Source organism: Panthera uncia, chromosome F1 (assembly GCF_023721935.1).
Source record: "Panthera uncia isolate 11264 chromosome F1, Puncia_PCG_1.0, whole genome shotgun sequence".
NCBI lineage: Eukaryota > Metazoa > Chordata > Mammalia > Carnivora > Felidae > Panthera > Panthera uncia.
In genome coordinates, this window is record NC_064813.1 from 13,419,389 (window position 1) to 13,447,353 (window position 27,965).

The window sequence follows — 27,965 nt, forward strand, 5'->3', positions numbered from 1 at the left end:
AGGCAGACAGCATGTTCCAGTTAATTCAAATTTCATTAACAAAGGACTTGTGATAAATGAATAACACTTTTAACCAGATTGTACTTTTATTCCATTATAAGAAGGATTGGTTGAGCCAATTAATAATAATAAAAGACTGATAGGGGCGCCCGTCTGGCTCAGTCTTTAGAGCATGCAACTCTTGATCTTGGGATCATGAGTTTGAGCCCCATGTTGGGTGTAGAGATTACTAAAAAAAAAAAAGGTAAATTAAAAAAAATAGACTGGGGTGCTTGGTTAGTTCAGTTGGTTGAGCATCTGACTTGATTTAGGCTCAGGTTGTGGTCTGAGTGTTATGAGATCGAGCCTCGTGTCAGGCTCCACAATGAGCATGGAGCCTGATTAAGATTCTCTCTCTCTCTCTCTCTCTCTCTCTCTCTCTCTCTCTCTTTCTCTCTCTCTTTTTTCCCTCTCCCTTTGCCCCACTCCCCTCAAAAAATAGACTGATAACAAAACAAAAATATTTATTCCACTTTACATTTAATGCAATATTTTATATATGACATATATACTATATTTAGCATATAACCTTTTACAAGTTGACAAAAGGTAATTTTTTGAGGCACTGGCAATATTTTTCTTTACTAACAAAGTTCAATATCTATTGAAGTTAAAAAAATGAGATTACATTACTATAGCTTTCATTACATCAGGATTATAATGTTTCACAGTTTTACTAGATGATATGCTGGACCATTGGTGAAAAGAAACCAAAATTGTCATGTGCACGCAAAACTTTAGGAAACACTACTACTAATAAAGCATGATATGGTCATTGATTCTTTTATTTTTTACCAAACATCTCATAAATCTTCAGTGCCTCTAGGTTTATAGAATCAATCTCAATGACAAGGGTAGAAACTCAATAAAAACATTAGCAAATAAGACTTGGGCAATCACAAAGGAAATAGGTCACATTGTTTGGACAATTTGTTTTCAGTAAGAAACAGTTTGCTTGGTTGCATACCATCAATTGGCAATTTGATCATGTAGCCCCCAAATTAATTTTTACAAATCAAAACTGGAAATTAAATGACAAGTTTTCATTCAGTCTGTCATGAGAACATTTCCATTATGACAAATTTACCTGTGCTGAAGGGGCATTAGGAGAGATGCGAATAATTCAAAACAAAGTACATTAAAAATTTTTTTAATGTTTATTTTTGAGAGAGAGAGAGAGAGAGACAGAACGTGAGCAGGGAAAGGGGCAGAGAGAGGGCGACCCAGAATCTGAAGAAGGCTCCAGGCTCTGAGCCTTCAGCACAGAGCCCAATGTGGGGCTCGAACTCATGAACTGTGAGATCATGACCTGAACCAAAGTCGGACACTTAACCAACTGAGCCACCCAGGCACTCCCAAAACAAAACACTTTGGCTTTGGGCATTGTACCAATACCTAGAGATTTCAGTCAGATTTTCCCCAAGATATTGGAAGTAAGAGACAGAAGACAGAAGACTCTTCCCCAAGATATTGGAAGTAAGAAACAGAAGACCGGGAGAGACAGAAGAGACTGAGAGCTAAACTTTAAGATGACACACAATGGATAAGACCAGAAGTAAGCAAAGTCACCTTTAAAACACAAACTGGCCTGACCTGACTGTAACTTGATTTTTATTGAAAGAATATTGCTAAGAGGTTTGAGTAGCCATTGAAACAGAGAAAGAAGCATCCAAGGCACTTCAGGGCCAGTGCCCATCCAAGTGCTGTCAAGGAGAGAAGCAGCTCAAATCAATAGCATGCCAGGATGTCCCTACTGTATTGGAGATCAATGTAGAAAGTTGCAACCATTGGAAATTAAGTATTTCCATCTTTGGGACAAAATCATCCTGTCATGCAGATAGGTGAATCAAGAATAATCTATACGCATAACCCTACTTGTTCTGAATCTGTGCCCATCAAGCAGCCTTCTGATTGATAACGCCTTAGGTTTCCTGAGTAGGTTTGTCTACATAGAAAATTCACTGGCTTTGCAGTCTTGAGTCTTCAGGTATATACATTGAAAATTAGTAAATTAATATTCTGGATCTAGGTATCATTCTCATGACCTTGGTTAATGTAAACTCATCTGATGGCTGAAGCTGTTTTATGTTGCTGAAGAAACGTATTTCTGAGACTAAAGTACTCTAGGCCGGATCCTGGAGGGTTGGGAAAAATTCACCGAGGTAAGGCTTCCCTGTCCTCTTGGGGACAGTCAGTAGGCCTTCCCCCAGCAATGAGCATATTATCAGCCAAACTTTTCCATTTCAAAGGACCGTTGATATCAATGGACAGGTGGGTGTGCTTGTGATTTACCTCTGTTTATTATTTTATTCTAACATTGCTACAGTGACAATTCCTTGACCATATTGGTGGGGAAGACAGCTCAGACCAGGAGAAGTGGCAGGGAATTTTTGAATTTAAAATATACCATATGTAATTCATAAAGTGGACACAAGTTTCCATTTGCCACACACCCACTATATGTTCATATTCAATATGATCACTTCTCTACATCATACTTGCCTAGTCAAACCCAGCATTGGCGAATCTATTTTCTCAGTAGCTATACCAAAGAGCGGAACAGAGAATTCTGATTCTCTCTCTTCCTGTCTCTCTGCCCCTCCCCCGCTCGCTCTCTCTGTCTCAGAATGGGTAAATAAACTTAAAAACTTTTTTTCTTAATGTCTCTTTTTACTCCACATTCCCTCCAGTAGTAGTTGTTTTTCTGTTATGGCGAAGTTCAAGTTCTGGAAATAATTGTTTATCTGTAGTCTCCACTCTCTCAGCATCTGTGTCCTTTCCAGCTCACTATCTTAGGACTTTCTGGCCTCGTTAACTCCACCAAAACTTCTTGTAAAAGATACCAGTAACCTCCATGTTGCCAAACCCGGTGGATACTTCTGGCTCCTTCTTCCTATGAGTTGACTTCTCAGCAGCGTTTAACATATGTGAGTGCTCACGCCATCTTGTAATCCTCTCCTCTCTTGGCTTCTGTGACATCATCATCTTCAGGTTTTCCAGTTCTCTGGCTTCTCCCCAGTTTTCTTTTCTAAGTTCTCCGCCTCCGCCTGACCTTTACATATTGCTGTTCCTTAGAGCTGGTCATTTTTCCTTCTTTCCCTACTCTCTGCCTAGGGGATCTGGCTTGCTTCCACCACTTTAAACACATGTCTATGAAATACATGTGTACACGTATGAAACCCACATCTGTGAGACTCAACTCTCTCTCTCTGATGCTGACTTCCCCCCTGAGCTCTCTAGATATGCGTGTCAACTGCATATTTGATCCACAGTTGGACATTACATGAACACCTCAAATTTAATATGTCCAAAATTTAATCTTTCCCAATCTTTCTTTCTCTTTCTTTCTTTTTCTTTCTTTCTTTCTTTCTTTCTTTCTTTCTTTCTTTCTTTCTTTCTTTCTTTCTTTAATGTTTATTCATGTTTGAGTGTGAGAGAGTGAGAGTGACAGAGGGGCAGAGAGAGAGGGATACACAGAATCCAAAGCAGGCTCCGAGCTCCAAGCTGTCAGCACAGATCCCAATGCGGGGCCTGAACTCATGAACTGTGAGATCATGACCTGAGCTGAAGTTGGACGCTTAACCGATTGAGCCACCCAGGTGCCCCTTTCCAATTTTTCTTTTTAAATTTTAAAAAATTTATTTGTTTGTTTATTTATTTATTTTGAACGAGAGAGAGAGAGAGCATGTGTGTGCATATGTGCATGTGCATGCACTCATACATGCGAGCAGGGGAGGGGCAGAGAGAGAGGGAGACAATCTCTGGGATCAAGCTCCACCTGGAGCCTGATTTGGGGCTCCAACCCACAAACCGTGAGATCCTGACCTGAACTGAAATTAAGAGTCGAACACTTAACTGACTGAGCTACCTGGGCTCAGCCCCAGTTTTTCTTTTTAATATTGCTCTACCAGCCAAATGGTTTTCCTCCCCTCTTCCAACACCATAATCTCTATAAATGCTGCTGTCATTCACCCAGTTGCTCAAGCCATCAATCTGTTGTCATTGATTCTTTTCTTCTTTCCCTACATGGAGAAGTGATCGTTTCCCACAAGCGAGTATATTTTTGCTCCAAAATATGTGCCAAATCTGTCTACTTCTCTCCAAGTTCACAGCCTCCATCTTAGTCCAGACCACTGTCATTCTTCGCCACTGTAATTACTTCATTACTAACTAGTAGAGCTCCTTGCTTCCCTTCTTGCCTCCCCACAATCTGTTTTTCACACTCTTCATTCAGCAGTTACTGGTGATCTCCTTAAAATGTAAAATCAGATCCTGTGGCTCCTTTTCTTAAAACCTTCAAATGGCTTTTCACTGCTCCTAGGTGACATTCTTTCTGAACTCCCTAACCTAGCTTCCTCTGAATCTGGCTTTCGACTCTCCTTCCAGTCTCATCTTGTTTGTGTCACTCTCTTAACTAAGTTCCAGACACACGCCTCTCCTAGTTTCTAGAACATTCCAAACTCTTTCCCAGATCAGGGCTTTTGCAATTGCAGTTCACTTGGTCCAGAGCACTTTTCCATCTACTCTTTGCATTACTGCTTCTTCTTGTCATTCAGGTCCCAGTTTCAGTGGCCCCTTTTCAGAAAAGTACTCAGGGACCACACTTTCTAAAATAAATTCCCCCTGCCCTTCTTCCTGGTTATTCTTTATCTTGATATCTTGTTTGTTTCTTTTGTTGTACATATCCAAACCTATTATTTGATTTGATCTGTATCACTAGACTGTTGCCTAGGACCAAGGTCTTTTTATTTTTATTTTTTATTTTTTTTAAGTAGGCTTCATGTCCAGCAAGGAGCCCACACAGGGCTTGAACTCACCACACTGAGATCAAGACCTGAGCTGAGATCAAGAATCGGTCGCTTAACCCACCGAGCCACCCAGGTGCCCCAGGGCCAATGTCTTAATTGTTCTATACCTTTATATCCCAGTACCTAGCATAGACAGTAGGTGCTCAATACATATTTGGTGAGTAAATAACACAAACTTGAGAAGCAGGTATTTTTATTTTTTGTGGAAGAAATTTTTTTTAAATTTTTTAAAACATTTTATTGTGCTTTTTAATCGAAGTATAGTTGACATAGATAGAAGTAGGTATTACCTCCATTTTACACATGAGAAAACTGAATCAAAGAGATATTAAGTAACTTACCCATATGACATAGCACTTAGCAAAACATGTTTTTGTTTTATTCTAAAACCTAAAAAAATATGTAATGCTTTATGAAACTTAAATTAACACAATACCATATACAGTTACACACACACTATATACACTATATGTGTGCACATATTTATCATTTGTGTCTCATAACAATATTATGACTCACAAAGTTTTCATTACACATTAAAACTGATTTGTGATGATAAAATATGGAAATTATAGAAAGGCATACATAAAATCTTTTTTAAAAATCTGAATGCCCTAAGAAAACTATTGTTCACCTTACCATTATTAACATCCAGAGTACATTTTTTATTCTTTTCAATGAATATGTGTATGTGTGTGTGTTTCTAGCATAGTTACGGCATAAATATATTAGGGCATAAGCATTTCCCTGATCATTAAGTATTAATCTGAATTTAATGGCTTCAGAATAGTCCATTATATGGATGTATCATAATGCATTTATTTATCTCTTGTCAACGGACAGCCTTTGGTATTATGAATACTGTGTACTCATATTTCTGGAAAATATCAAGATACTGTCAAACACCAAGGTTAAAGATTATGCATAACGTACTGTTGATACGTAGCGCCAGACTGTCGGTTGAACCAATTCACACACCCATCCACCACTTACAAGAGTGCTGCCTTCCCTGAGGCCTATCAGTGTACAATCGTGGCCTCTTCCAGAATTCCTGGAGAGAGCTCCTGCAAATCCTTACCCCGCGGCGGGAACCCCGATTGCAGGAACTCCCTCCTTCCAGCAGGAGGCGCCGTCGCCTTCCGCCGGGGTTGGGCCGCCACGGAGGCCTCACGTGATCGGGCCGTCTCTGCGCCGGAGGGCGGCCTTGCGGAGATGTGCCTTACGTACGCCGCGGCATGACGTAGTACGTAGGGGCTGGCTAGCCGCCATCTTGCTTCTTTTTCTCGCTCGCTCTCTCCCTCTCGGGAAGCAGCGAAAGTGCTTTGGCGGTTTGTCCATCCGCAGCTTCGGCTTCCCCGGTCGGGTGGTCCTTCCATCCCCCCCACCCCTCGCCTCCCCTTCCCCTTCCCTCGATCAGAGCGCGGCAGAGACTCTCGAAGTGCGCAGACACACTCCGCTTGACACTCGCCCTGGCCGGTAAGGAAAGCGAGGGCGTAGGAGCTGTGATCAAAGCGGGCCCCATCGGGGTGGGCTGGCGGGGGGCCGCCTGGGGCGTGGGAGCGCACCCCGGCCCTGGCGGGCAGAGACTGGGGAGCCGCTGGGAGACGGCCTTGGGTCGAGCCATCCCCCGCTTTCTCTTTGGTTCTCATCATGTCTGTGTCTGGGGGAAGTCTCGGCCTCCTGGTCGGGGAGCGGGAAACCGGAGTCAGACCCGCCCCATGTGGTCTGCAGCGGGAGTTCCGGAGCCGTCGGTCTCTCTCCCACCCGGTCCCCGCTCAGGCCCCGCGGGGGGATTAGTCGCGTAGCCGGCTAAACGAAGGGGGTTCCCGTCCTTGGGATAATGGCTTTTTTCCTAATGTGTGGGAAGCGTCCCCCAGACAGCTCAAGGGCTCATCTGGGGCCTTTACTGCCTACTTCTTTTCCGTGTGTAGTTAGGGTGGAATTTACAGCGAGCACTGTGTGAGAGAGACCGGGCTAAAGACCTGACTCGGTGAGAGGCGCTTGGGGGAATCTGGACCAACCCTACTTCCGCTAGGGACGTGCAGCCCCAACTCCAGACGACGGTTTGGTAGTCATTTCGTTCCCCAGGCCTCGCCATCCCCTGACCTGCGTAGTGAATCCCACTCTGCAGCTCTCTCTCTTTGAGATAGCGTTACTGTTATTGGTGTTACGGTAAAGGCCCCACTTCAGGACTTGCAGAAAAGGGCATGGGGACCAATGGGAACACTGATAAATTGTTCCTTTGCCCGAGAGGAATGCGTCTAGTTCCTTTAAAGGGATGCATATTTGTTTTGACTTGATTTGAGATTTGTTTGAGATTTCCAACATGCCTGATGTTTGCTGGCTCCCGAAGCCGCCCGGATTTCTGCATTGGCTGCTCTTCAGCGTAGGCTCGTAGATTCATACCTCGCTAGGGTCCTTGGAATTGTACGGTAGGCGGCTGTGCTGGAAGGTTTTCCTTTGGAATGCACCAGAAAAATCAGGATTCTTGATCCAGTGCTTGATAGCTTCCTCCTGCAAATAAACACGATGGCGTGATACTTAAGCGCCCACCGAGCCTAACTCCAGCATTTGTTAAAAAGTAGATTTAACCTCCTCTGGTGGTGATTAAGATGCTACTCCGACTGGAGCCATTTTTAGGTGTGTGTCAGATGCACTGCAGCATCGTGTCTGGCCCACCTCAAATGCATTGATCCTCTAAGAAAATTAGGAATGGATTGACTTTGAATTTTGTCTTTGGCGTGTGGTCAAATAATAATTTGATTTTTTATAGTGGGCTTGTCAGAATGCAGGCTTTTTACTTGTATATTTTGGTTTGGTGAGCTTACATATGTGGCTGTTTTCCCTCCACCATTAGTTGACCTTTTACTGTGTACTGAGCACAGTAACGAGCTCTTTACGTACATTATCTTTTCTCATCTTACAGCCGGTACTTGAGGGAGGTGCTCTTATTATCATCCCCATTTTACAGATGAGATAAAATCAGAGATATTAATGTGACCAAGGTCACAGGCAGTTACCGTGTTGCGGTAGAGATTCAAACCCAGACTGTCTAAATCGAAAGGGGATGCTGTAAGGCCATCAAACTGCCTCCCTGTTTCTTGTAATTTTAGGAACTGTGGTAACTGAAGATGTAGCATTGTTAACCTAGTTTTTTCTTTTGCTTGATTTCAGTATAGAAACATTGTTGCACACAATGGTGAAAGTGTTGCAAGGTTAAAAAAAATGGTTGTAACTACTTTGGGGATGGGATAGAAGCTAATTTTTCTCCCCTTTTCTAGTAGAGGCCAGTTGGTTAAAACCCTTGACTAGGTAGTATGACATAATCTTTAAATTTTGAGATCTGGCCTATACTGTTGGTAGAATATTTCCTCATCTGTAAAATGGAGGTGATGATAATAGTACTTCCCTCTAAGGTTTGCTGCAGGATTAACAAAGATCATGTGTGTAAAGGGCTTGTTACTGTGCTCAGGATACGGTAAAAGGCCAACTAATAGTAGACTGGCAGAATATTGCCATAAACAGTAAGTAAGCTGTATATTCTTAGAATGGAGTATATATTCTTTGCATATTTAAATAGTTTTTCTTTCTTTTTACACTTCCGTGCTAGATTTTGTTCTTAAAGATTTCTTCATGCTCTACAGTCAGTAACCCTGGGTTCAGTTTGTTGAGCACAGCTGAAAATACAGAAGTTCTGACTCATTCCCTCCCTTACCCTTAATACCACCCGTATTGGTAAAATGTCTTTGAAGATTATATTATATCCCCCTCTCCCTCCAAGTGGTTTCCTTTTGCCCCCCCCCACTTCAATTTGTAAGCCAGTTGAGTAACTTCTGTTTCAGATGCTGTTTATGCCAAATTTGTGTAAGACAAGGATTGATGATTGATAAAATGTTACACAAATTGGTACAAAAGCCTGTTCTTAACAGTGAAGGAGATCCAGAAGTTGTGTCTCACTGAGTTATGACTAACACACTTTCAGCAAAGTGAGAATCAGTTTATGAATAGGGTAACGCAATGATAGCTTATCTCCGTCTATGTTAACTGTTAACTGTTGTTTAGAAGCTTGAGAATTAATGTTAGTTTTCTGAGTCATAACATTTTAAATTTCTCAATAAAGCCTTTGATGCGTCAGTCAGGACATCTTTGTGGGTGAAAATATTCTCGAGAGGGTAACTTCAGTGTATTTTCTATAGTGTTTTTTCCCAGTCCCAGAAAGGTTAAATATAAACTGATCTTTTCACCAGTTACATTAGTCGTCATTTTGCTCTAGATTAACAGAATGCCAGTCATGTTTTAGGGCCTGTGTGTGTACATGTTTGCTGGCAAATCAGATCAAACAATTACTGAATTTCAACAGTTGTCTAGTTGGCAGACAAAAACTTTTATATGGTTAGTATACGTAGAGTCAACACAAGATAGCAATAAAATTATTACCGTCAATGTGATGTAATGTTCTCACCCCTAGGTGCTCTGCCTTAAGGGAGGATGGGATGTAGTTAACATTTGTGGAGCACATCTAGTATAAAAAAAACCACTTGGGTATTATTTACATAGCATATTATGTAGTCATTTTCTTTTTACCTGTGTTCCAATATTAGTGTGTTTTCCTTTACTAGACTGTTTCCATATCTTCCACACCTTGTATGGTGGTTGGCATATACCTAGGTTTTATTATTGAGTGAATGAGATTAGAAAATAGAAGACTAGACCCACCAACTAAGATTCAACTGACAGATATCTTAGTAGAGCAAAATAATACCCTGTCATACCCTCCCCCCACCTTGCCCACCTCTCCATGAGAATAGCATAAGATGCTTTCACATAGCTTATGTTTATGTACTGTGCGTTGTGAGATTTGTTTGCATCCGATTTTCCTTTCTAAAATTTAGATTGATTCAACAAACGTTAAAGATTCTTTTAATTTTGTAAGGCATAGTGAGTCAGAGGAATATGGCTTTTGGTTCCTACTGCCAAGATGCTCACAGTTTTAAGGATTAATGTTAAAAGTTGACATGTGATCTTTGGATTTATACCAGAAGATAAAAATAAAGACATACAAGCAGAAAAGGGAAATTTGGGGCAGAAAATCCATATATGAACATTGTCTATAATATAGATCAGGTGCCTAGTTGATTACAAGTGAAGGCATGATGGCCAAGAGAGATGAAGAATAATTGCAATTACTGGGGCGCCTGGGTGGCTCAGTCTGTTGAGTGTCCAACTTCAGCTCAGGTCATGGTCTCACTGTTCGTGAGTTTGAGCCCCATGTTGGGCCCTGTGCAGACAGCTCAGAGCCTGGATGGAGCCTGCTTCAGATTCTGTGTCTACCTCTCTCTTTGCTCCTCCTCCACTTGCACTCTGTCTCTCTAAAAAAAAAAAAACAAAAAACAAAAAACAAAATACTAAAAAAGAAATTTAAAAAAAAGAATAATTGCAATTATTGATATTTGTTGAGCACTTTCCATGCCAAGCACTGAGCTAAGGTAATTTTGTAGATTATCTTTTTCGATCTATACAGTAAGCTTAGGAGGTAGATTATTTTGTCCTTGTTACACAACTAGTAAACTGGGATTTAAAGAAGTTTAAGTAATTCTTTCAAAGTTACTTAGTTAGTATATGGGATTTGAACCATTGACCCAGAGCTTCCATACAACGTGTAACTTCCATACAACATGGATTCCCCAGTGGCCAGTATTTCCCAACCTTAAGACACTCATGTCTTTTAAGATCTTCAAACCTTCTATTTTAATATTTTCTTTAATTCAAGTTACTGTCTTTTAAATAAGTGAATTTATTTTTTTAGGTGTACTTATTTTGAGAGAAACAGAGAGTGAGCAGGGGAGGGGCTGAAAGAGAAGGGGACAGGATCCCAAGCAGGCTCTGTGCTGACAGCAGAGAGCCCAATGCGGGGCTCAGACTCACAAACTGAGATCATGACCTGAGCCGAAGTTGGACGCTCATCCAGCTGAGCCACCCAGGCACCCCTAAATAAGTGAATTTAAAAGAATATACATGATTACTTGGTGTTAGTTTTTCCCCCCTTCAACATGTTTCAAAATAAACATTTTTTAAAGTTTATTTTTATTTATTTTTAATGTTTATTTATTTATTTTGAGAACGAGAACAAGTGGGGAGCAGGGGAGGGGTGGAGAGAGAGAACCCCAAGCAGGCCCCACATTGAGCACGGAGCCCAACTCGGGTTGATTTCATGAACTGTGAGATCATGACATGAGCTGAAATCAAGAGGCAGATGCCTAACTGACTGAGCCACCCGGGTGCCCCCAAATAAACATAATTTTAAATATTCCTCTACGGACCATTTAAAATCATCTAATACACCATTAGTAGTCTTGTATTCCACTGTTTAGGACATAACCACAAAACTGAGCCTGGCTGGCTCAGTTGGTAGAGCTTGCAGTTCTTGATCGGGGTTGTGAGTTTGAGCCCCATGTTGGGTGTAGAGAATACTTAAAAATCTTAAAAAAAAAAAAAAAAAAAAAAACCCAACAAGAAATGAATGCTGGATAGGATTAGGCAACAATTAGAATTAATGAAGGCGAGAAGTGATGAAAGTCTAGGATGGAATGGATTCATCACAGGGAATGGCAGCATTACAGGAGAAGAGATCTAAATTAGAGCCTTGACTATGTACTTGGGGCAGCCATTTCCATTATAAACTGCAAAGTGGAGGTATTTGCTTAAGACTGAAATGTAGCAAGATACGGAAGACAATCTGTGGGAAAAGAAGGAAGGCAAGAATGAATAAGTGAGGAAGTCACCACAGAAATCAGGGTGGATTTAGAATAATCTAAAAAAGGGGATTATTACAGCCAAATGGAGCAGAGTTCAGAAAAATATAAGTGGCCTTTGGATTTGGCTGAGAGATCTTTGGTGACCCTAAAAGAATTTAGATCGAGTAATGAGGGTGAAAGGTTAAGCAGGGAGGAATAAGTAGTGAGACTTCTTGATTTTTAGGTGACTTGAATGCTCAATATGAGCTCTGTACTGTGAGTTAAAACACCTAGTTTTAGTCCTTTTGTCACCTATGTTTTGTCCTTTGTGCCTGCTGTTAACTTGAGAGGCAAGTAACGTGGCTTCTTCAAATTTTAGGTACAGGTATTCCCCGCTTTTTGGAAGTTTGTACTATCCCACTTTGCTTTTATGAAAGACATACATAAGTACCCGCTTTTGCTAACCGGAAGAACTTTTTTTTAATTTTTTTTATTTTTGAGAGAGACAGAGCAGAAGCGGGGGGGTGGGGGGGGGGGGGTCAGAGAGAGAGGGGGACACAGAATCTAAAGCATGCTCCAGGCTCTGAGCTGTCAGCACAGAGCCCGTCGCGGGGCTCAAACTCACTATGAGCTGTGAGATCATGACCTGAGCCGAGGTTGGACGCTTAACCGACTGGGCCACCCAGGCACCCTGAAAGAATTCTGAAGAAGATTTTCACTTTTACAGAAAGCAAAAAGTGACAATAGCATTCAGTGGTGAGCCATTATAGAGGCAGTGAGAGTGATGCCACCGATGTCCTTCGGGAACTACATAGCATCGGGACATGGCTTTGAACTGTGTTTGTGAACATCTATACTTTATTTTTTTGTGTGTGTGTGAATTTGTTAGCAAGATGGCTCCTAAGGGATCAGAAAAGCCTAAGAGAGGTTATTTGTTGGGTCTGGGAATGCTACAAAAATTTTTCCATATGAGTTAATGGTAATTGTTTCTTTGCTGTAGCCATTTCAGCTTACGCAAGGTTTCAGAGGAAAGCTTTGCTCTCTGATAGCAGGGGAAACCTGTCTATTCATCTGTGAAATAAAGAAAATCTCCATTTCACCTATCTCAGAGGATTGTTGCAAAGATCACATTAAATGTGTTTCCACGTGTCTTTTGAATTTAATATTCTTTGATATTTCATGAGCATTCACCATACTTAAACAGAAAAGAGAACCACGAAAAATGGAAAGTTAAAAAAGGTAAAGGGAGGATAGGTTTTCTGATGTTGAGAGATCCCCTCCAAATATTTGAGTGTGCAAGGTAAAGGATGGATGCATATGTAGCTGGAGAATGGGTGGCTAGAGAAGTTAATAATTGATTTTCCTTCCCTCTTTCCTAGTGAATGATCTGAAAGTGTAGGGCTGCTTTATGTGGTTGTGCCGTTTGTGCACTGCACAAATGTGCTGGGCTGAAGGAGACAACAAGGACTGAAATCTGCTCCAGGCTCTGCTTTCAGAGTCCTGTGTTCTGGCTAGGCCTCCCTGGGGTAATCGTGCTTTCACTTCTCCCCTCTCTCCCCGTGCATCACCACCTCACCCAGAGGAGTACCTGTTTCTCCCCAGAAGCATATGTTTTTCTATTTGCACAAAGGCCCAGTGGAGGCCAGTGGATGCTCTGAAAAGTTCCTAGGGAGATCTATTCAGGATACATTTGGAACAGAATAAAAAACAATCGGGAGACTGGAGAAATGGTCACCAAGGAACAAAAAGCTTAGAACTTTTTAAGATGGGTTAAGTAGTTGGGCAAGTACTCATCCACTTTATCCAGTGTATTTTAAAGGTGAGTATTGTAGCTTATTAAATGTTTCCATTAACTGGGAAACAGACTATATATGTGGATTTTAACTGAAGAAGCCACAATGTAGGAGGTATAAAATTAACTTCTGAAGGTTAGGAAGATGAAAGAGTCCATTTACTTTAAAATTTTATTAATGTTTGCTTATTTATTTATTTATTTAGACCAAGCATGAGCACGAGTAGGAGAAGGACAGAGAGAGAGGGAGACACAGAATCAGAAACAGGCTCCAGGCTCTGAGCTGTCAGTGCAGAGCCCGACACAAGGCTTGAACTCATGAACCTTGAGATCATGACCTGAGCAGAAGTCAGACGCTTAACCAACTGAGCCACCCAAGTGCCCTGAGAAATTTTGTTTTCAAAAGAAAGAGGTGTTATTGAAATGAGGCTTTTGGCAGAGTAGAGGTTGGTTATATTGTTGTATGAGTTTTTGAAATTCAGATAAAAATTGGATCTTTTGGTGTACCACTCTGTGAGTTTAAATATGTGTGGAGCCATGTAGCTTGCATCAAGAATCAGGATACAGAATGTAGAAAGATGAAATATCTCCCAACCCTAGATCCAGAGTCTTTGGACTCTTTGGATATTGGGGGGAGAGAAAGTATCTCTCCTGCTGAAGAAAGAGCTGTTGAATAAGGATTAAGAATTAGGCACCTCCAGCTGCCTCAGTTGGAAGAGCATGTGACTCTTAATACATGGGGTTATGAATCGGAGCCCCACGATAGGTGTAGAGATTTTAAAGAAAGGAAGAGAGGGAGGAAGGAAGGGAGAAAGAGAAGAAGAGGAACAGAAAAGTCAGTAATGGCCTACAAGTGCTGATTGCTTGGTTTCCTGACCAGAAAATTTTTTTATTGTGTAGTTATATTTATGACAGATTGGAAACATGGGAAGAATAAAGTTAGTAGGAGAAAGAGAGATGTGTAGGCTTCCATGTCTCAAGATACACGTTTTAATGGTGGAGGAGTGGAGCCAGTGCTTGGCAGGGAGGGATGCTAACTGGTTCTCTACACTTACAAATTTAAACTTGAAATTTCAACCCTTATGGTGCCATTTCGTTGAAGTTTAGGATAGTTCATGATGTCAAATGAACATCTTTAAGAGAATGCTTCTCTTTTTCTCCTTAACATCCAACAGACTTGCTTGCAAAAAAGTTAATTAAGAAGCTTTTATGCTTTGGTTTTTATTTGTAAAGTGTAAGTTTTGCAAACACTGTTACCCATTTATTAAGTGCCAGACACCATTTTCAGAGCTTTATACACACTTTGGTAATTAAATCTCACAGTAGACTATAGAGGATATAGCCCACAGATGAGGAAATAAAGTTCAGAATTATATTTAATGACTAGGGAAATGCTTATCCAATAATATGCATATGCCACAGTTATGCTATGAAAACACCTAGCTACCAAATGTTGGAGTTGGGATTTAAACCAAATCAGTTTTGTTTTTTAACCAAATCAGTTTTAAGAGAAGTAGTTTTGTGATATGAGCACTTTAAAAATATTATAAGTTGTCAGAAAGAGTGATCTGGGAATCACTTCATTGAGTAAATGGTAGATGTGCAGATATATAACTTTGCTAGAACAGTAATTTGTGGTACAGAAGATTCAATAGCTGCGTATCTTTTCTAATTCTTAGGGTATTCTGCCCTAGAAACTTAATTCACGTGTTTCAGTTTCTAAGAACAGCCTCAGCCCTTCTACCATTCTGATTAGAACTCCCAACAGATTTATTTATATTACACTTTGTTTTAAAAATGACAATTTTTAATGCTGTAGTGCTATTTGTAGTAGAGGCACTCAACATATGGTAGTATTCTTAGCTTTTCTATGATAGCTGCAAATGTGATCTTAAAAATATTTGATGTCACTCTAACTTTAGGATCACTAAGTGGTTATAACCATTGGAGATGGAAGTGAACTTAGAGGTTGACTAGTTCAACCTCTTACCCAGAGCAAGACCCTTTTATTTTAAGTGGAAAATCTAGTTTAAAATTTTATAGACAGAATGCTGTCTTCTGGAGTTAATACATCCCGTCTTTGTCAGCTCCAGCTGCCATGAGAAAATACCATAGACTAGATGGCTTAACAGGAATTTATCACAGTTCTGGAGGCTGAAGACCAAGCATAATCAGGCTCTGACGAGGTCTCCCTTCCTGCCCCACACACAGCCGCCTTCTAGCTGTGTCTCCATGTGGCTGGGCGAGTGCCTTGGTGTCTCCTCCTGGAAGAGCTTAATTCCGTTACGAGGCCCCACCCTCATCACCTCAGCTAACCCTGATTATCTCCCACAGGCCGTGTATCTCCACATACCATCTGTCAAGTTGGGAGTTAGGGCTTCAATGTAAGAATTCTGAGAGGGGAAACAATTCTGTACAGAGTGCCCCCCCCTTATTTACGATCTTTTGTACACTGATTCTTAGACTTTTTACGTTATGTTATTATACTTCAAAATGACATTTTTATAACAGATGGAATGTGTTTGTTGATAGTTATTACTGTATTTTGTTACTATAATTTTTTGTCCTTGATATTTTATTCTGTACTGTAATGGAGTAAATTTGAAAATAAACACTTGAGTCTTTAGAATCTCTTAGCCTAAAATAACATTTATCATTACATTTTAAAGGTTTGATGTTTATCTCTGTTATAATGAAAATTGAATTATGATTCTCACGTGGTGAGGTTATCTTGGGCATTGGCTTTTGGCGTCAAGCTTCGACTTAATCTTGGCCCTATCTCTCCCCATCTAGGAGTTTTGGGTAGGTTATTTTTACTTGTTTAAAGTTGTTTCTTCATTGATAAATTTTGGTAACTTGAGCTCTGAGCTCTTACTCCCAATTTGGTGTTTTTACATCTCTAGAGCTCAGATTAAAAAAAAAAAAAAGGCTTCAAGAGACATTGCTACATTAGAACATCTAGAACTTAACATCCCTCTTCGTGTTAGAAGTGGGAGATGTAAATATGAAAGATTGCTCAGGTTTTTTTTTTTAATGTTTATTTATTTTTGAGAGACAGACTGACAGAGCGTGAGGGGGAGGGGCAGAGAGACAGAGGAATTGAAGCGGGCTCCAGGCTCCAAGCTGTTAGCATAGAGCTCAACTTGGAGCTCGAATTCACGAACTTCGAGATCATGATCTGAGCTGAAGTCGGATGCTTAACCAGCTGAGCCAGCCAGGTGCCCCGATTACTCAAGGTTTTAAATCTAGAGGTCAGGGAAAGTGGTTATGTGAAGTTGGGGAGAAGAACGTATTTGGGAGAGCAGATGAGCTTTTTTGTTTTCCCTTTTTTCTTTTGGAATAATTTTAATCTCACAGAAAAGTTGTAAAAGTAGCGTGAAGAATTCTGTATTCCTTCATTCCTATTCCCTGGTTATTTGCTGTTCTAAATCCTGTCATCACCTGAAACCTTAAATTCCAATCACAAGCTCTTATGCTTTCTCACTCAGGTAGTACATTTTCTCCTCTTGTTTTTATTAAATGAACAAAGCAATGCTTGTAAGCTTGATTCAGCACTTAATAATTACTCTTTGGGGGGCTTTTAATCAGTCGTTAAAATTGGCATTTCCTTCTGCTTTCCTCCTTATCCTCTTCCACCTTCTACTTCACTCTCTGGCTTAGACTGCCGTGAAATGTTACTCTAACCATTTTCCTGGCAGCGTCTTCCTTTCCCTTGCTTTTCTTTACACGTGTCTGGCACAGCTCTAGTTCCTTTTCATTCCAGCTGCTGTGTGTTTCCCTCCACTTCCCACTCCTGGATGTGCTGCTGGACATTAATAATGAGAGTCTTCAAACTGCTCAGGCTTGGGAAGACCATTCTATAGCCCCAGTTGCCAGCTTCTCCTGGGGTGTCAGCACTGATTGTCACTGCATCGTTTGCCTGGTTGTCTTTCTTCGCTCCCAGTCCTTTGGAAGCCTTTTCCAACCCTCTTACGTTTCCTGTTATCTCCACTCAGTTGATGAGGACACCATGCCTTTTTCATTTGTTCCTAGTAGTGCCTAATAGTGGTACAGTAGGCGCTGGGTAAATATTTGTATTACTGAACAGGGGAATCAAGCATTTTGAGTTGTAGTTCTGTCAAGAAACTTAAGTATTAAGACATTTGTTCTACAATTAAAAATGTGTGCGTGCAGATTGTAGTTTGTTTTGTAATTTTTAAAAATAATTTTTTTTAACACTTATTTATTTTTTGAGAGACAGAGAGAGACCGAGCACGAGCAGGGGAGGTGCAGAGAGAGGGAGACACAGAATCGGAAGCAGGCTCCAGGCTCTGCGCTGTCCGCACAGAGCCCGACGCGGGGCTCGAACTCATGAACCGTGAGATCATGACCTGGGCCGAAGTCGGTCGCCCAAACGACTGAGCCACCCAGGCGCCCCTGTTTTGTAATTTTTAAGTAATCTCTACACTCAGTGTGGTGATCAAACTTAGAAGCCCAAGATCAAGAGTTGCCACACTCCATCCACCAACTGAGCCAGCCAGGCTCCCACTAAAGATTGTAGTTTGAAGGAGAGTTTTGGTAATTATCCTTACCGAAGCAGTGAACAGTAGATGAGATGGCCAGCGGGAAAGCGCATAGAGAGAGCTGGTAAAGAGAGATGGCAAAAGCATGTTACCATTTATGTAGGGAAATAGGAAAAAGAGAGACAAAACTGTCAGTCATAGAGACCAAAGAAATTAGTTTATATAGAATCTGTTTACTTTTTATATTTGTATGTGATACCTGACTATTACTTATTACTTAGTAGAGATTCTTCCTTTATTTTTTTAATAAAACATATGTTGTGTGTATATAGTATGCTTATTTGGAAGTGGCTGCAGGTTCTTTTTAATGTTAACTATTTAAATCAGTGGGACATTGTACTTCATTTTCCAGAGGAACTAAATTCTCACCATAAGATTAATGAGGAAAGAGAGGTAAACAGAGCTTGGATACTTAGAAGCCCATGGTGGTCAGAAAGATGATTGGCATTTAGTTGAATTTAACAAATTGGCAATTTGTGAAAGTATGGGTTTTTTCAAATATACTAGATTTTTTAAAATCATTATTTATTTATTTTGAGATGGGGGGGTGAGGGCAGAGAGAGAAGGGGACAGAGGATCTGAAGCAGGCTCTGTGCTGACAGAGAACCTGATGCAGGGCTCGAACTCACGAACCATGAGATCATGACTTGGGCCAAAGTTGGACCCTTAACCCGCTGAGCCACTCAGGCACCACTGAAATATGCTAGATTTTAAATGTCACTAAAAATAATGTTTTTTTGTATTGAATACTTGTAAATCCTTATGTAATGGTGAGTGGCCTTAGAATCTTACACTTTTTGAGACTGAAGGAATCTTAGGGATCATAGCTAATCTTGCCTTGATGTGGAAACCTTTCACAGATTTTTTTCAAATAATTTTCAACCTATGATGGTTGTCCTTCATAAAAACCATCTTTTTGTTACCAGTGTTGAGTGTCATCCTTTCATTTTGAAAGGTTGGTGTTTAGGGGCGCCTGGGTGGCTCAGTCGGTTAAGCGGCCGACTTCGGCTCAGGTCATGATCTCGCGGTCCGTGAGTTCGAGCCCCGCGTCGGGCTCTGTGCTGACAGCTCTTTCAGATTCTGTGTCTCCCTCTCTCTCTGCCCCTCCCCTGTTCATGCTCTGTCTCTCTCTGTCTCAAAAATAAATAAACGTTAAAAAAAAAAAAAAAAAGGAAAGGTTGGTGTTTATATTGTGATAAACTACTGCCTTCCAAATTTCCCTTAGACCATTTGGAAACAGTCTGTTTGCTTTTATTATATATGTATATTTGTAGGCTCCATGCTCAGCGTGAGGCTTGAACTCATGACCCCAATATCAAGAACTGCACACTCTGGCTTCCGATTCTGTGTCTCCCTCTCTCTCTGACCCCCCCCCCCCGTTCATGCTCTGTCTCTCTCTGTCTCAAAAATAAATAAATGTTAAAAAAAATTTTTTTTTAAAAAAAGAACTGCACACTCTGGGGTGCCTGGGTGGCTTTCCTTGGCTTTCAGGTCTTGATCCCAGGGTGGTGGGATCCAGCCCTGAGTCCCTGCATAGGGCTCATGCTGTGTGTGGAGCCTTCTTGGAATTCATTCTCTCTCTCTCTCTCTCTCTGTCTGTCTCTGTCTGTCTCTGTCTCTGTCTCACATTAAAAAAAAGGGTACCTGGATGGCTCAGTTGATTAAGTGTCCAACTCTTGATTTTGGCTCAGATCATGATCTCATGGCTCAAAGTTTCAAGTCCTGTGTAGGGCTCTGTGCTGACCATGTAGCCTGCTTGAGAATCTGTCTCCCTCTCTCTGCTCCTCCTTCACTTGAGCACCCTTGCTCTCTCTCATAAGTAAACTTTAAAAAATAAAATTAAAATAATTTTTTGAAAAAGTAGCATGCTCTACTGACTGAAACAGCCAGGTGCCCCACAGTCTATTTGCTTTTGAAATACTAACTTTTTTTTCCTTCTTCACTTATTTCATCTTAACACTTTTTTGCAAAAAAAAAAAAAAAAATTGTTTACAAGGTGATATGTATATTCATTGTTTAAATCTTGAAAATGTAAATGCACGTGTTTTGGTGTATCTAATTTTGGTGAAAAATATTAGTTTCTGACCATCATTGCTCAGAGTCCTAGAACCTTGAATTTAGAAATATGATCACTGGGGCGCCTGGGTGGCTCAGTTGGTTAAGTGTCCAACTCTTGGTACTGGCTCAGGTCATGATCTCACGATTCGTGACTTTGAGCCCTGCACTTTCCTTTGGTGCAGGGCCTGCTTGGGATTCTTTCTCTCACTCACTCTCTGCCCCTTCCCCACGCACGTGCATGTTCTCTCCCTCTCACTCTCTCTCAAACTAAAAACATAAACTTAAAAAAAATAAGATTACTTTCTCTTCCCTTAAAGAGGGGTGTACTATTATTCAGTAGGATTTTTTTTTTTTTTTTTTTTTTTTTTTTTTTTTTTTTTTTTAAGAAAAAAAAAAAGCCGGGGGGGGGGGGGGGGAGGGAGACACAGAATCCGAAGCAGGCTCCAGGCTCTGAGCTGTCAGCACAGAGCCCGATGTGGAACTCGAACTCAGGAACTGCGAGATCATGGCATGAGCCGAAGTTGGATACTCAACCAACTGAGCCACCCAGGCGCCCCTCGTAGGCTTTGTTTTCGTAGACTGACCCTGAGTGATCGCTTGGGCAGCACATATACTAAAATTGGACCCATAACAGAGATTAGCCTGGCCCCTTGCAAGGATGATGTGTTGACTGACCCACAGGCCTTAATGATTCACTTTTATAGGTACATCGTAAGCAAGACAGTAATGTTAAAAAAAAATACATTCTTAATGGCATGCAAATAACAAAAGTTTTTTAAAACTAAAAAGACTATATAGTTCCCTTATAGAGGCTATAGTTCCTTTGTAACTGTGACAATATAGTTTTTGAAGTCAGAATCTGGCAGATTGAAAAGAAATGCACCTGTTGAGCTTACTGTTTCAAGAGTTTTTAAATTACTAATTGTGTAAATGGTATTGTTCTGTTACTGAAGGTGTGGATCTGCTGAATGCAGCCCTGCGTTTACTCAGCAGTTGAGATTTTTTATTAATTTTCCTCCAGTGGCTCTTCATGACATTTAGATTAAATTGTACAATAGTCCTATCCTAGTCTACTAGGCTCTGCAAAATCTGACTTCTGCTGCCTACTCTGACTTCTTCTCCTGCCTCTCTCCCTCAGACATGAACCCACTTATCCCAGATCAAAATTAGTTTTATCCCCCCAGTGGTTCTCAACTGTGGCTATACTTGCATACCTTGGGGATATTGTGGGTTCAGTTCCAGACCAGTGTAATAAGGTAAATACCTCAATAAAGCAAATCAAATGAAAAATGTTTTGGTTTCCCAGTGCATGTGAAAATTATGTTTATACTATATTGTAGTCTATTAAGTGTGCAATAGCAGTATGTTTTATAAAAACAGTGTATATACTTTAAGGAAAATTACTTTATTGATAAAAAAAAATGCTAACCATCATCTTAGCTTTCAGTGAGTCGTAATCTTTTTGCTCATGGAGGATCTTGCCTTGATGTTACTGACTGATGAGGGTGGTAGTAGCTGAAGGTTGGGGGGGGGGGGCTGTTGCAGTTTCTTAGAATAAGACAGCAGTGAAGTTTGCCACATCAATTGAATTGGTATTCTCTCTCTCTCTCTGCCCATCCCCGGATCATGTTCTCTCTCTCCCAAAATAAATAAATAAACTTAAAAAAAAAAAATTAGAGTCATTCTTCTCAAACCCTGCCACTGTTTTATCAACTAAGTTGATGTAATATTCTGAATCCTTTATTGTCGTTTCAGCATCTTCACCAGGAGTAGAATCCATCTCAAGAAACACTTTCTTTGCTCATCCCTAAGAAGCAACTCCTCATCCATTTAAGTTTGATGCGGAGATTGCAGCAGTTTAGTTCCATCTTCGGGCTCCGCTTCTCATTCAGTTCTCTTGCTGTTTCCACCACATCTGCAGTTACTTCCCCCACTCAAGTCTTCAGCCCCTCCAGGTCATCCACAGGGGTTGGAATCAACTTCTTCCAAACTCCTTTTAGTGTTGATATTATGTGTGACCTCATGTATCTAGTCTCCAATTTTTAGCCACAGCTGCATATTGTGCCTAGGCTGTTGCAGTCTATGATGTTTCCACCTTGTACCTTTGGCTCTCCGCAATCCATTCACCACATTGTAGCCAGGATATTTTTAAAACCAAAGACACGTCTCTGTTCGGAATCAAATGGTTTCACATTACTTTAAAGATAACATTTAAAATTCTAATAGACTTTCTCATGCAAACTTCTCTTTCCCTTTCAACTCTCTTTCTCACTAGTTTCTACTGATTCAGCTTTTATGTTTTCAAACATGATAAGCATGTCAGGACCTTAGGGCCTTTGTATTTGCTTTTTCTTCATCCTTGAAGCAGGCTCCTTCCCCATTAGATCCAAATCAGAAGCGTTTCCCTCAGGGAGGCCTTTGGCGATCAACTAGTAGTTCCACTCTGTCTTACTTTCTCGTATTATCCTGTGTGGTTTCATTTGTAGCATTTGTTATTGTCTGAAATGTTCATATTTATCTATCCTTTCAGTCACCACAAAGACCCCTGAGAGCAGATTCTAGTGTGCTGTCAAATAATTCTTTAACCCAGGGTTGCGAAGACTTTCTCCCTTGTTTTAAGTTTTTACATTTTGTCTATGCCCCCTTTTTTAAAAATTGAGATACAATTAACATATCACGTTGTAGAAGTTTGAGGTGTGTGTGTTGACTTGATTTCATGCATTTCTGTACTGCCAGATGATTATTACTGTAACATCAGTTGATGGTCTTTTCATCACATAGTTATTTTTTTGTGTAGAGAGAACATTTAAATTCTTCTCTCTTACCAACTTTGGTGTATATAATGTATCATTTTGACTGTAACCATAATGCTGTGCGTTAGATCTCCAGAATGCTCATGTCTTCTAACTTCAGTTTGTACTCTGTGCTATGGTCCATTTTGAGTTGTTTGTATATGGTAGGAGGTATGGATTAGAATTCATTTTTTGTATATTATGTATACCTAATTGCTCCACCACCACTCGTTGAGAAGATTGTACTTTATCCACTGCATTTTCTTCACATTTGTAAAAAATCAGATGCCTGTGTATATTTATATTTCTGCACTCTGTACTGTTTCATTGATCAGTCTTTTTTAGGCCAATACCACACTGTGTTCGTGACTGTTTGATAAGTACTGAAATCAGGTGACCAATGTCTTGGTCTTCCGACTTTCTTTTTAAAGCTCTTTTGATTATTCTAGGTCCTGTTTATTTCTTTATGAGTTTTAGAACCAGCTTGACAAATTCTACCACTCTCTCCCCCTGAAATTCCTTCTTTGATTTTGTTTGGGATTTCTTTGAATCTGTAGATCAATTTGGCAAGGAATCGCATCTTATATATTGCGTCTTCTGATCCATGCACAGGGCATAGCATCATGTATCTAGGTCTTCTTCGATGATTTGTAGTTTTATCTTTTTAAAAAAAGATTTTTTTTAATGTTGATTTTTTTTGAGAGAGACAGAGACAGAGTGCGAGGAGGGAGGGGGGGTAGAGAGAGAGGTAGAGAAAGAATCCCAACCGGGCTACGCACTGTCAACACAGAGGACTTGATCACAGGAACCCGAACCTGTGAGACAACCAGGGGGCCCTACAACAGATTTTTGTATATTGATCTTGTGTCTTGTGTGCAACCTTGGTAGACTCTTTTTTAGTTCTAATAGCTTTTTCTAGAACCTGTTAGATTTTCTGCAAATATGATCAGTTCAGCAAAGTCAAGAGTTTTATTTCATCCCTCCCATTCTGAGTTCCTTTTGTTTCTTTTTCTTCTTATTGCACTGGCTAGAACTTCTAGTACAGTGTTGGACAGAAGGAGAGAATTGATATCTTTGCCTTATTCCTGATCTTTGGGAGGACAGGAGTAAGCATTCAGTCTTTTACCATTAAGTATGATGTTGCTATAGGTTTTTGGATTTTACTAGTAGACTTTATTTTTTTGTTGGTTTTCATACATGCCCTTTATCAAGATGAGCCCTAGTTTACTTAGAATTGTTATCAGGGATAGGTATTGGCTTTGTCATGTGCCTTTTGATATTGTGCTAATCTATGGTGAAATGCATTGATTTTTGATTGTTAAACCAACCTTGCATTCCTGGGATAAAGATATTTAAATAATAAAAAAATCTCATATATTATTCCTTTAGTTCTCTTTCTGGTGTGGTTCATTCTTTTTTGTAGATCTAGATTCTGATCTGTTGCCATTTTTTTTTCCTAGTTGAAGAACTTTAATATTTAATATTTCTTGTAGTGTAGGTCCTGCTAGTGATGAATTCTTTCAGGTTTCTTGTGTCTGAGAAAGCCCCTAACCCCTTTTTTGTTCAGTTTTGAAAGATATTTTTATTGAGTAGAGAATTCTAAGTTCATCAGGGTCTTTTTCTTTCAATACTTTTAGGCATGAGGCTGCAACATTTCTCACTTGCATCATTTCCAACAAGAATTGTTGTTTTTTTAAGTATCCTTAACAAAATTTTTTTAACCTTTACTTATTTTTGAGAGAGGGAGATCGCCAACAGGGGAGGTGCAGAGAGAGGGAGACAGAGGATCTGAGGTGGACTCTGCGCTGACAGCACAAAGCCCAGTGTGACGCTTGAACTCGCATACCGTGAGATCATAACCTGAGCTGACCCAGGTGCCCCTGCTGTTGTTATTTTTATGTTTGTTTCTCTTGTTGCTTTAAACAAATTTTTTTTTTAATTTTTTACATTTATTTATTTTTGAGAGACAGGGAGACAGAGACAAGTGGGGGGAGGGGCAGAGAGAGAAGGAGACCCGGAATCCGAAACAGGCTCCAGGCTCTGAGCTGTCAGGAGAGAGCCTGATGCAGGGCTCGAACCTGTGAGATCATGACGACACTCAACTGACTGAGCCACCCAGGTGCCCCTCTTTTGTTGCTTTTAAAATTTTCTCCTTAGGGGGCGCCTGGGTGGCTCAGTCAGTTAAGTGTCTGACTCTTGATTTCTGGTCAGGTCATAATCGTGGGTTTGATCCCTGTGTCAGGCTTTGTGCTGACAGCTCAGAACCTGGAGCCTGCTTCAGATTCCTGTCTTCTCTCTCTCTCTCTCTCTCTCTCTCTCTTTCCCCTTCCCCACCTGTGCTCGCTCTCTGTCTCTCAAAAATAAAATTTGGGAAAAAAAGATTTTCTCTTTATTGTTACAGATTTTTGTAAAAGACTTTTTTATTTTTAAGTAATCTCTACACCCAACATGGGGCTCAAACTCAAAACCCTAAAATCAAGAGTTGTATATTTTATTGCCTGAGCCAGCCAGGCTCCCTTCTTTATTTTTAGTTTGAACAATTTGATTATGATGTGCTTTTGGTGTGATTTTCCTCATATTTTTTATGCTTGGATTTGTTGAGTCCTTTGGATCTGGGTTTGTAGTTTTCGTCAAATTTGTAACATTTGGTCATTATTTTTTCTGTCTCTCACCCTGCTTAAGTGACTGCTATTACACAAAGATTAGGCTGCTTGAAGTCTCAAGCAGTCTATGCCTTGAAGTCTCAAGGCATACTGATACTTTTTTTTCTTAAGTTCTTTTTTTCGCATTGTCTTTTCATCTACTGATGACTTCAAGTTCGCTATTTTTTTTTTTTATCAAAATGCCTAAAATGCTGCTAGTCCCATCCAGTGTGTTTTTCATTTCTATAAATTTTGATTTTTAAATATCTTTCATGTCTCTATTTGTAGTCAACCTTCTTGTTGAATATATAGAATGCAGTTATACTTTTAAAAAACTGGTTTAACAATGGTTTATGGCCACTGGGTCACCTGGGTTGGTTTCAGTTGATTCTTTAATGTGGTTCATCTTTTCGTGTCTGTTTGCGTAATTTTTATTTGCATGCAACAGTGTAGATTTTACTCTCTTGGGTGTTGGATTTTCCTTCTTTTTTATATATATTCTTTAAATTTCTTTCAGACTTGGTTACTGGGGAACAACCGTTTGATCCTTTTGAGTGTTGCTTTAAGATTTCCAGATCAGTGTTTACTTTTACTTTGGGTACTTTTTTTTTTTTTAACCACTGCTGAGATGAGGTGTTTGTTAATACTCTATCCAATACCCAGTGATTTAAGAGTTTCGTTGTTGTTGTTTTTTAAGTCTAGCTGGTGAGAACAGACCCTATTCCCCGCCCTTTGTGAATAACATGTACTGTTCCTCTGATTAAAATGGTTCTTTCCTGGGGCAGTTGGGTGGCTCAATGGGTTAAGCTTCTGACTGGCTCAGGTCATGATCTTGTGGTTCCTGAGTTCGGGCTCTCTGCTGTCAGTGCAGAGCCAGCTTGGACCCTCTTGTCTCCCCCCCCCCCCCCCCCCCCCCCCCCCCCCCGCCCCTTCCCCATGTGTTCTCTCTCTTTCAAAAATAAATGAATATTAAAAAAAAAAAAAAAGAAGTAGTTTCTTTCCTGGCTTTGGTAGCTTCCTAACACACATCTGCACACTGGTACTGTGCTGAATATTCAAGGGGGATCCTCTTCAGGTCTGTAGCATTTTCTCTGTATAACTCTCTTTCAAATATTCTGTCCTAGCACCCTGAGCTCAGCTTCATAGTTTTCTGCTCAGGCAGTCTGCCAGCCTCCACTTGAGTGCCATGACCTGGGGACTCTCTAGGCACTAAATTCAGGAAACCGTAGGTCTCAATTCACTTTTTCTGTCTTTTGGGGATCACTGTACTTTCTTGCCTGATGTGCAGTATCTTAGGCTCTGGTGTTACTTACATATAAAAATTATACATATACACATGTGTATATACAGATACACGTCCATATATACTGGGTGGTATATATAAAAATGTGTTTTGTCCAGTTTTTGAATTGAATTGTTTCAGTAGGGGAATGTAAATCTGATCCCTATTACTTCATTTTAGCTGAAAGTGTACACCTGTCAGGCCCGATTATTACTTTCTTAGAAAATTCTTGTGTAGCTATGATTCTTTGATTTATTTTAGGCACCCAAACAGGAATTCCACTTAAAAAATATTTTTTAAGTACATTATACAAAGTGAAGGTAAATCTTGATCATGCTTAGGCTAGATTGGTTGGATTCTTTTGATACTTTGTCCTAAAAGTAATCTTAAATTTTGAACAAGTCACTGGCTTTTCTTTCAGATATATGTTAGCTAAGATTCAGTCTACTTGGGGCTTTTTCAGGGTATATCTTCTTAAGTCTTTCAGAAGAAAGACCCCAAAAAGCAAGTAGGCTAAATTAAACTTTGGCCTTAAACTAAAAGTTCTCATACCAACTGGCAAACCACTGTAGTGGAATCGACCTTTCTGATTTATACAGTTTTATTGCTTATGGCTCCAATTCTTTGGTTTTTAAAAAAATTTTTTTAACGTTTATTCATTTTTGAGAGACATAGTATGAGTGGGGGAAGGTGCAGAGAGAGGGAGACACAGAATGTGAAGCAGGCTCCAGGCTCTGAGCTGTCAGCACAGAGCCTGACATGGGGCTCAAATTCACAAGCTGTGAGATGCTTAACCGACAGCTTACTAGGCACCCTGTCCAATTCTTTGGTTTTAAAAATGCATATTGTGGAGTGCTTGGGTGGCTTGGTTGAGTGTCCAACTCTTAATTTTGGCTCAGATCGTGATCTCATGGTTCATGGGATCCAGCCCTTTGTCGGGCCCTGTGCTGACAGTATGGAGACTGCTTAGGATTCTCTCTCTGCTCCCATCCCCCCCCTCCATCCCTCTTTTTCTCTCACAAAATAAATACATAAAAACTTCAAAAAAAAAAAACCCTGTTAAGCTGCATATTCTTTTATACCAGTTAGGTACATTAAGTGATAGTTTGTCCTTTTGATGGAATTATCATTCAATTCATTTACATACCATCTTGTGTATCTGATGTATATTTTTTTCGGTGTAGTAGGTACTGTAAAACATAAAAACAAGAGCAGGTCATAAGCATATGAAAGCACATGTTTACTCTGTATTCTTG

The 27,965-nt window shown here is 40.2% G+C and overlaps 1 protein-coding gene across 13 annotated transcripts in view; it reads left to right on the plus strand.

Annotated features, from left to right (window-relative positions):
• The first annotated feature begins 6,094 nt into the window (after positions 1-6,094).
• PRRC2C (proline rich coiled-coil 2C) overlaps positions 6,095-27,965 on the plus strand; it is a 94,778-nt gene continuing 72,907 nt past the window's right edge. For 7 of the 13 annotated variants that reach the window (XM_049633931.1, XM_049633933.1, XM_049633934.1 and 4 more), the window contains exon 1: positions 6,095-6,323. The gene's annotated coding sequence lies outside the window, so the exon portion shown is untranslated. The remainder of the gene's footprint in view (positions 6,324-27,965) is intronic. The other 6 variants (XM_049633937.1, XM_049633938.1, XM_049633939.1 and 3 more) reach the window with 1 other exon arrangement.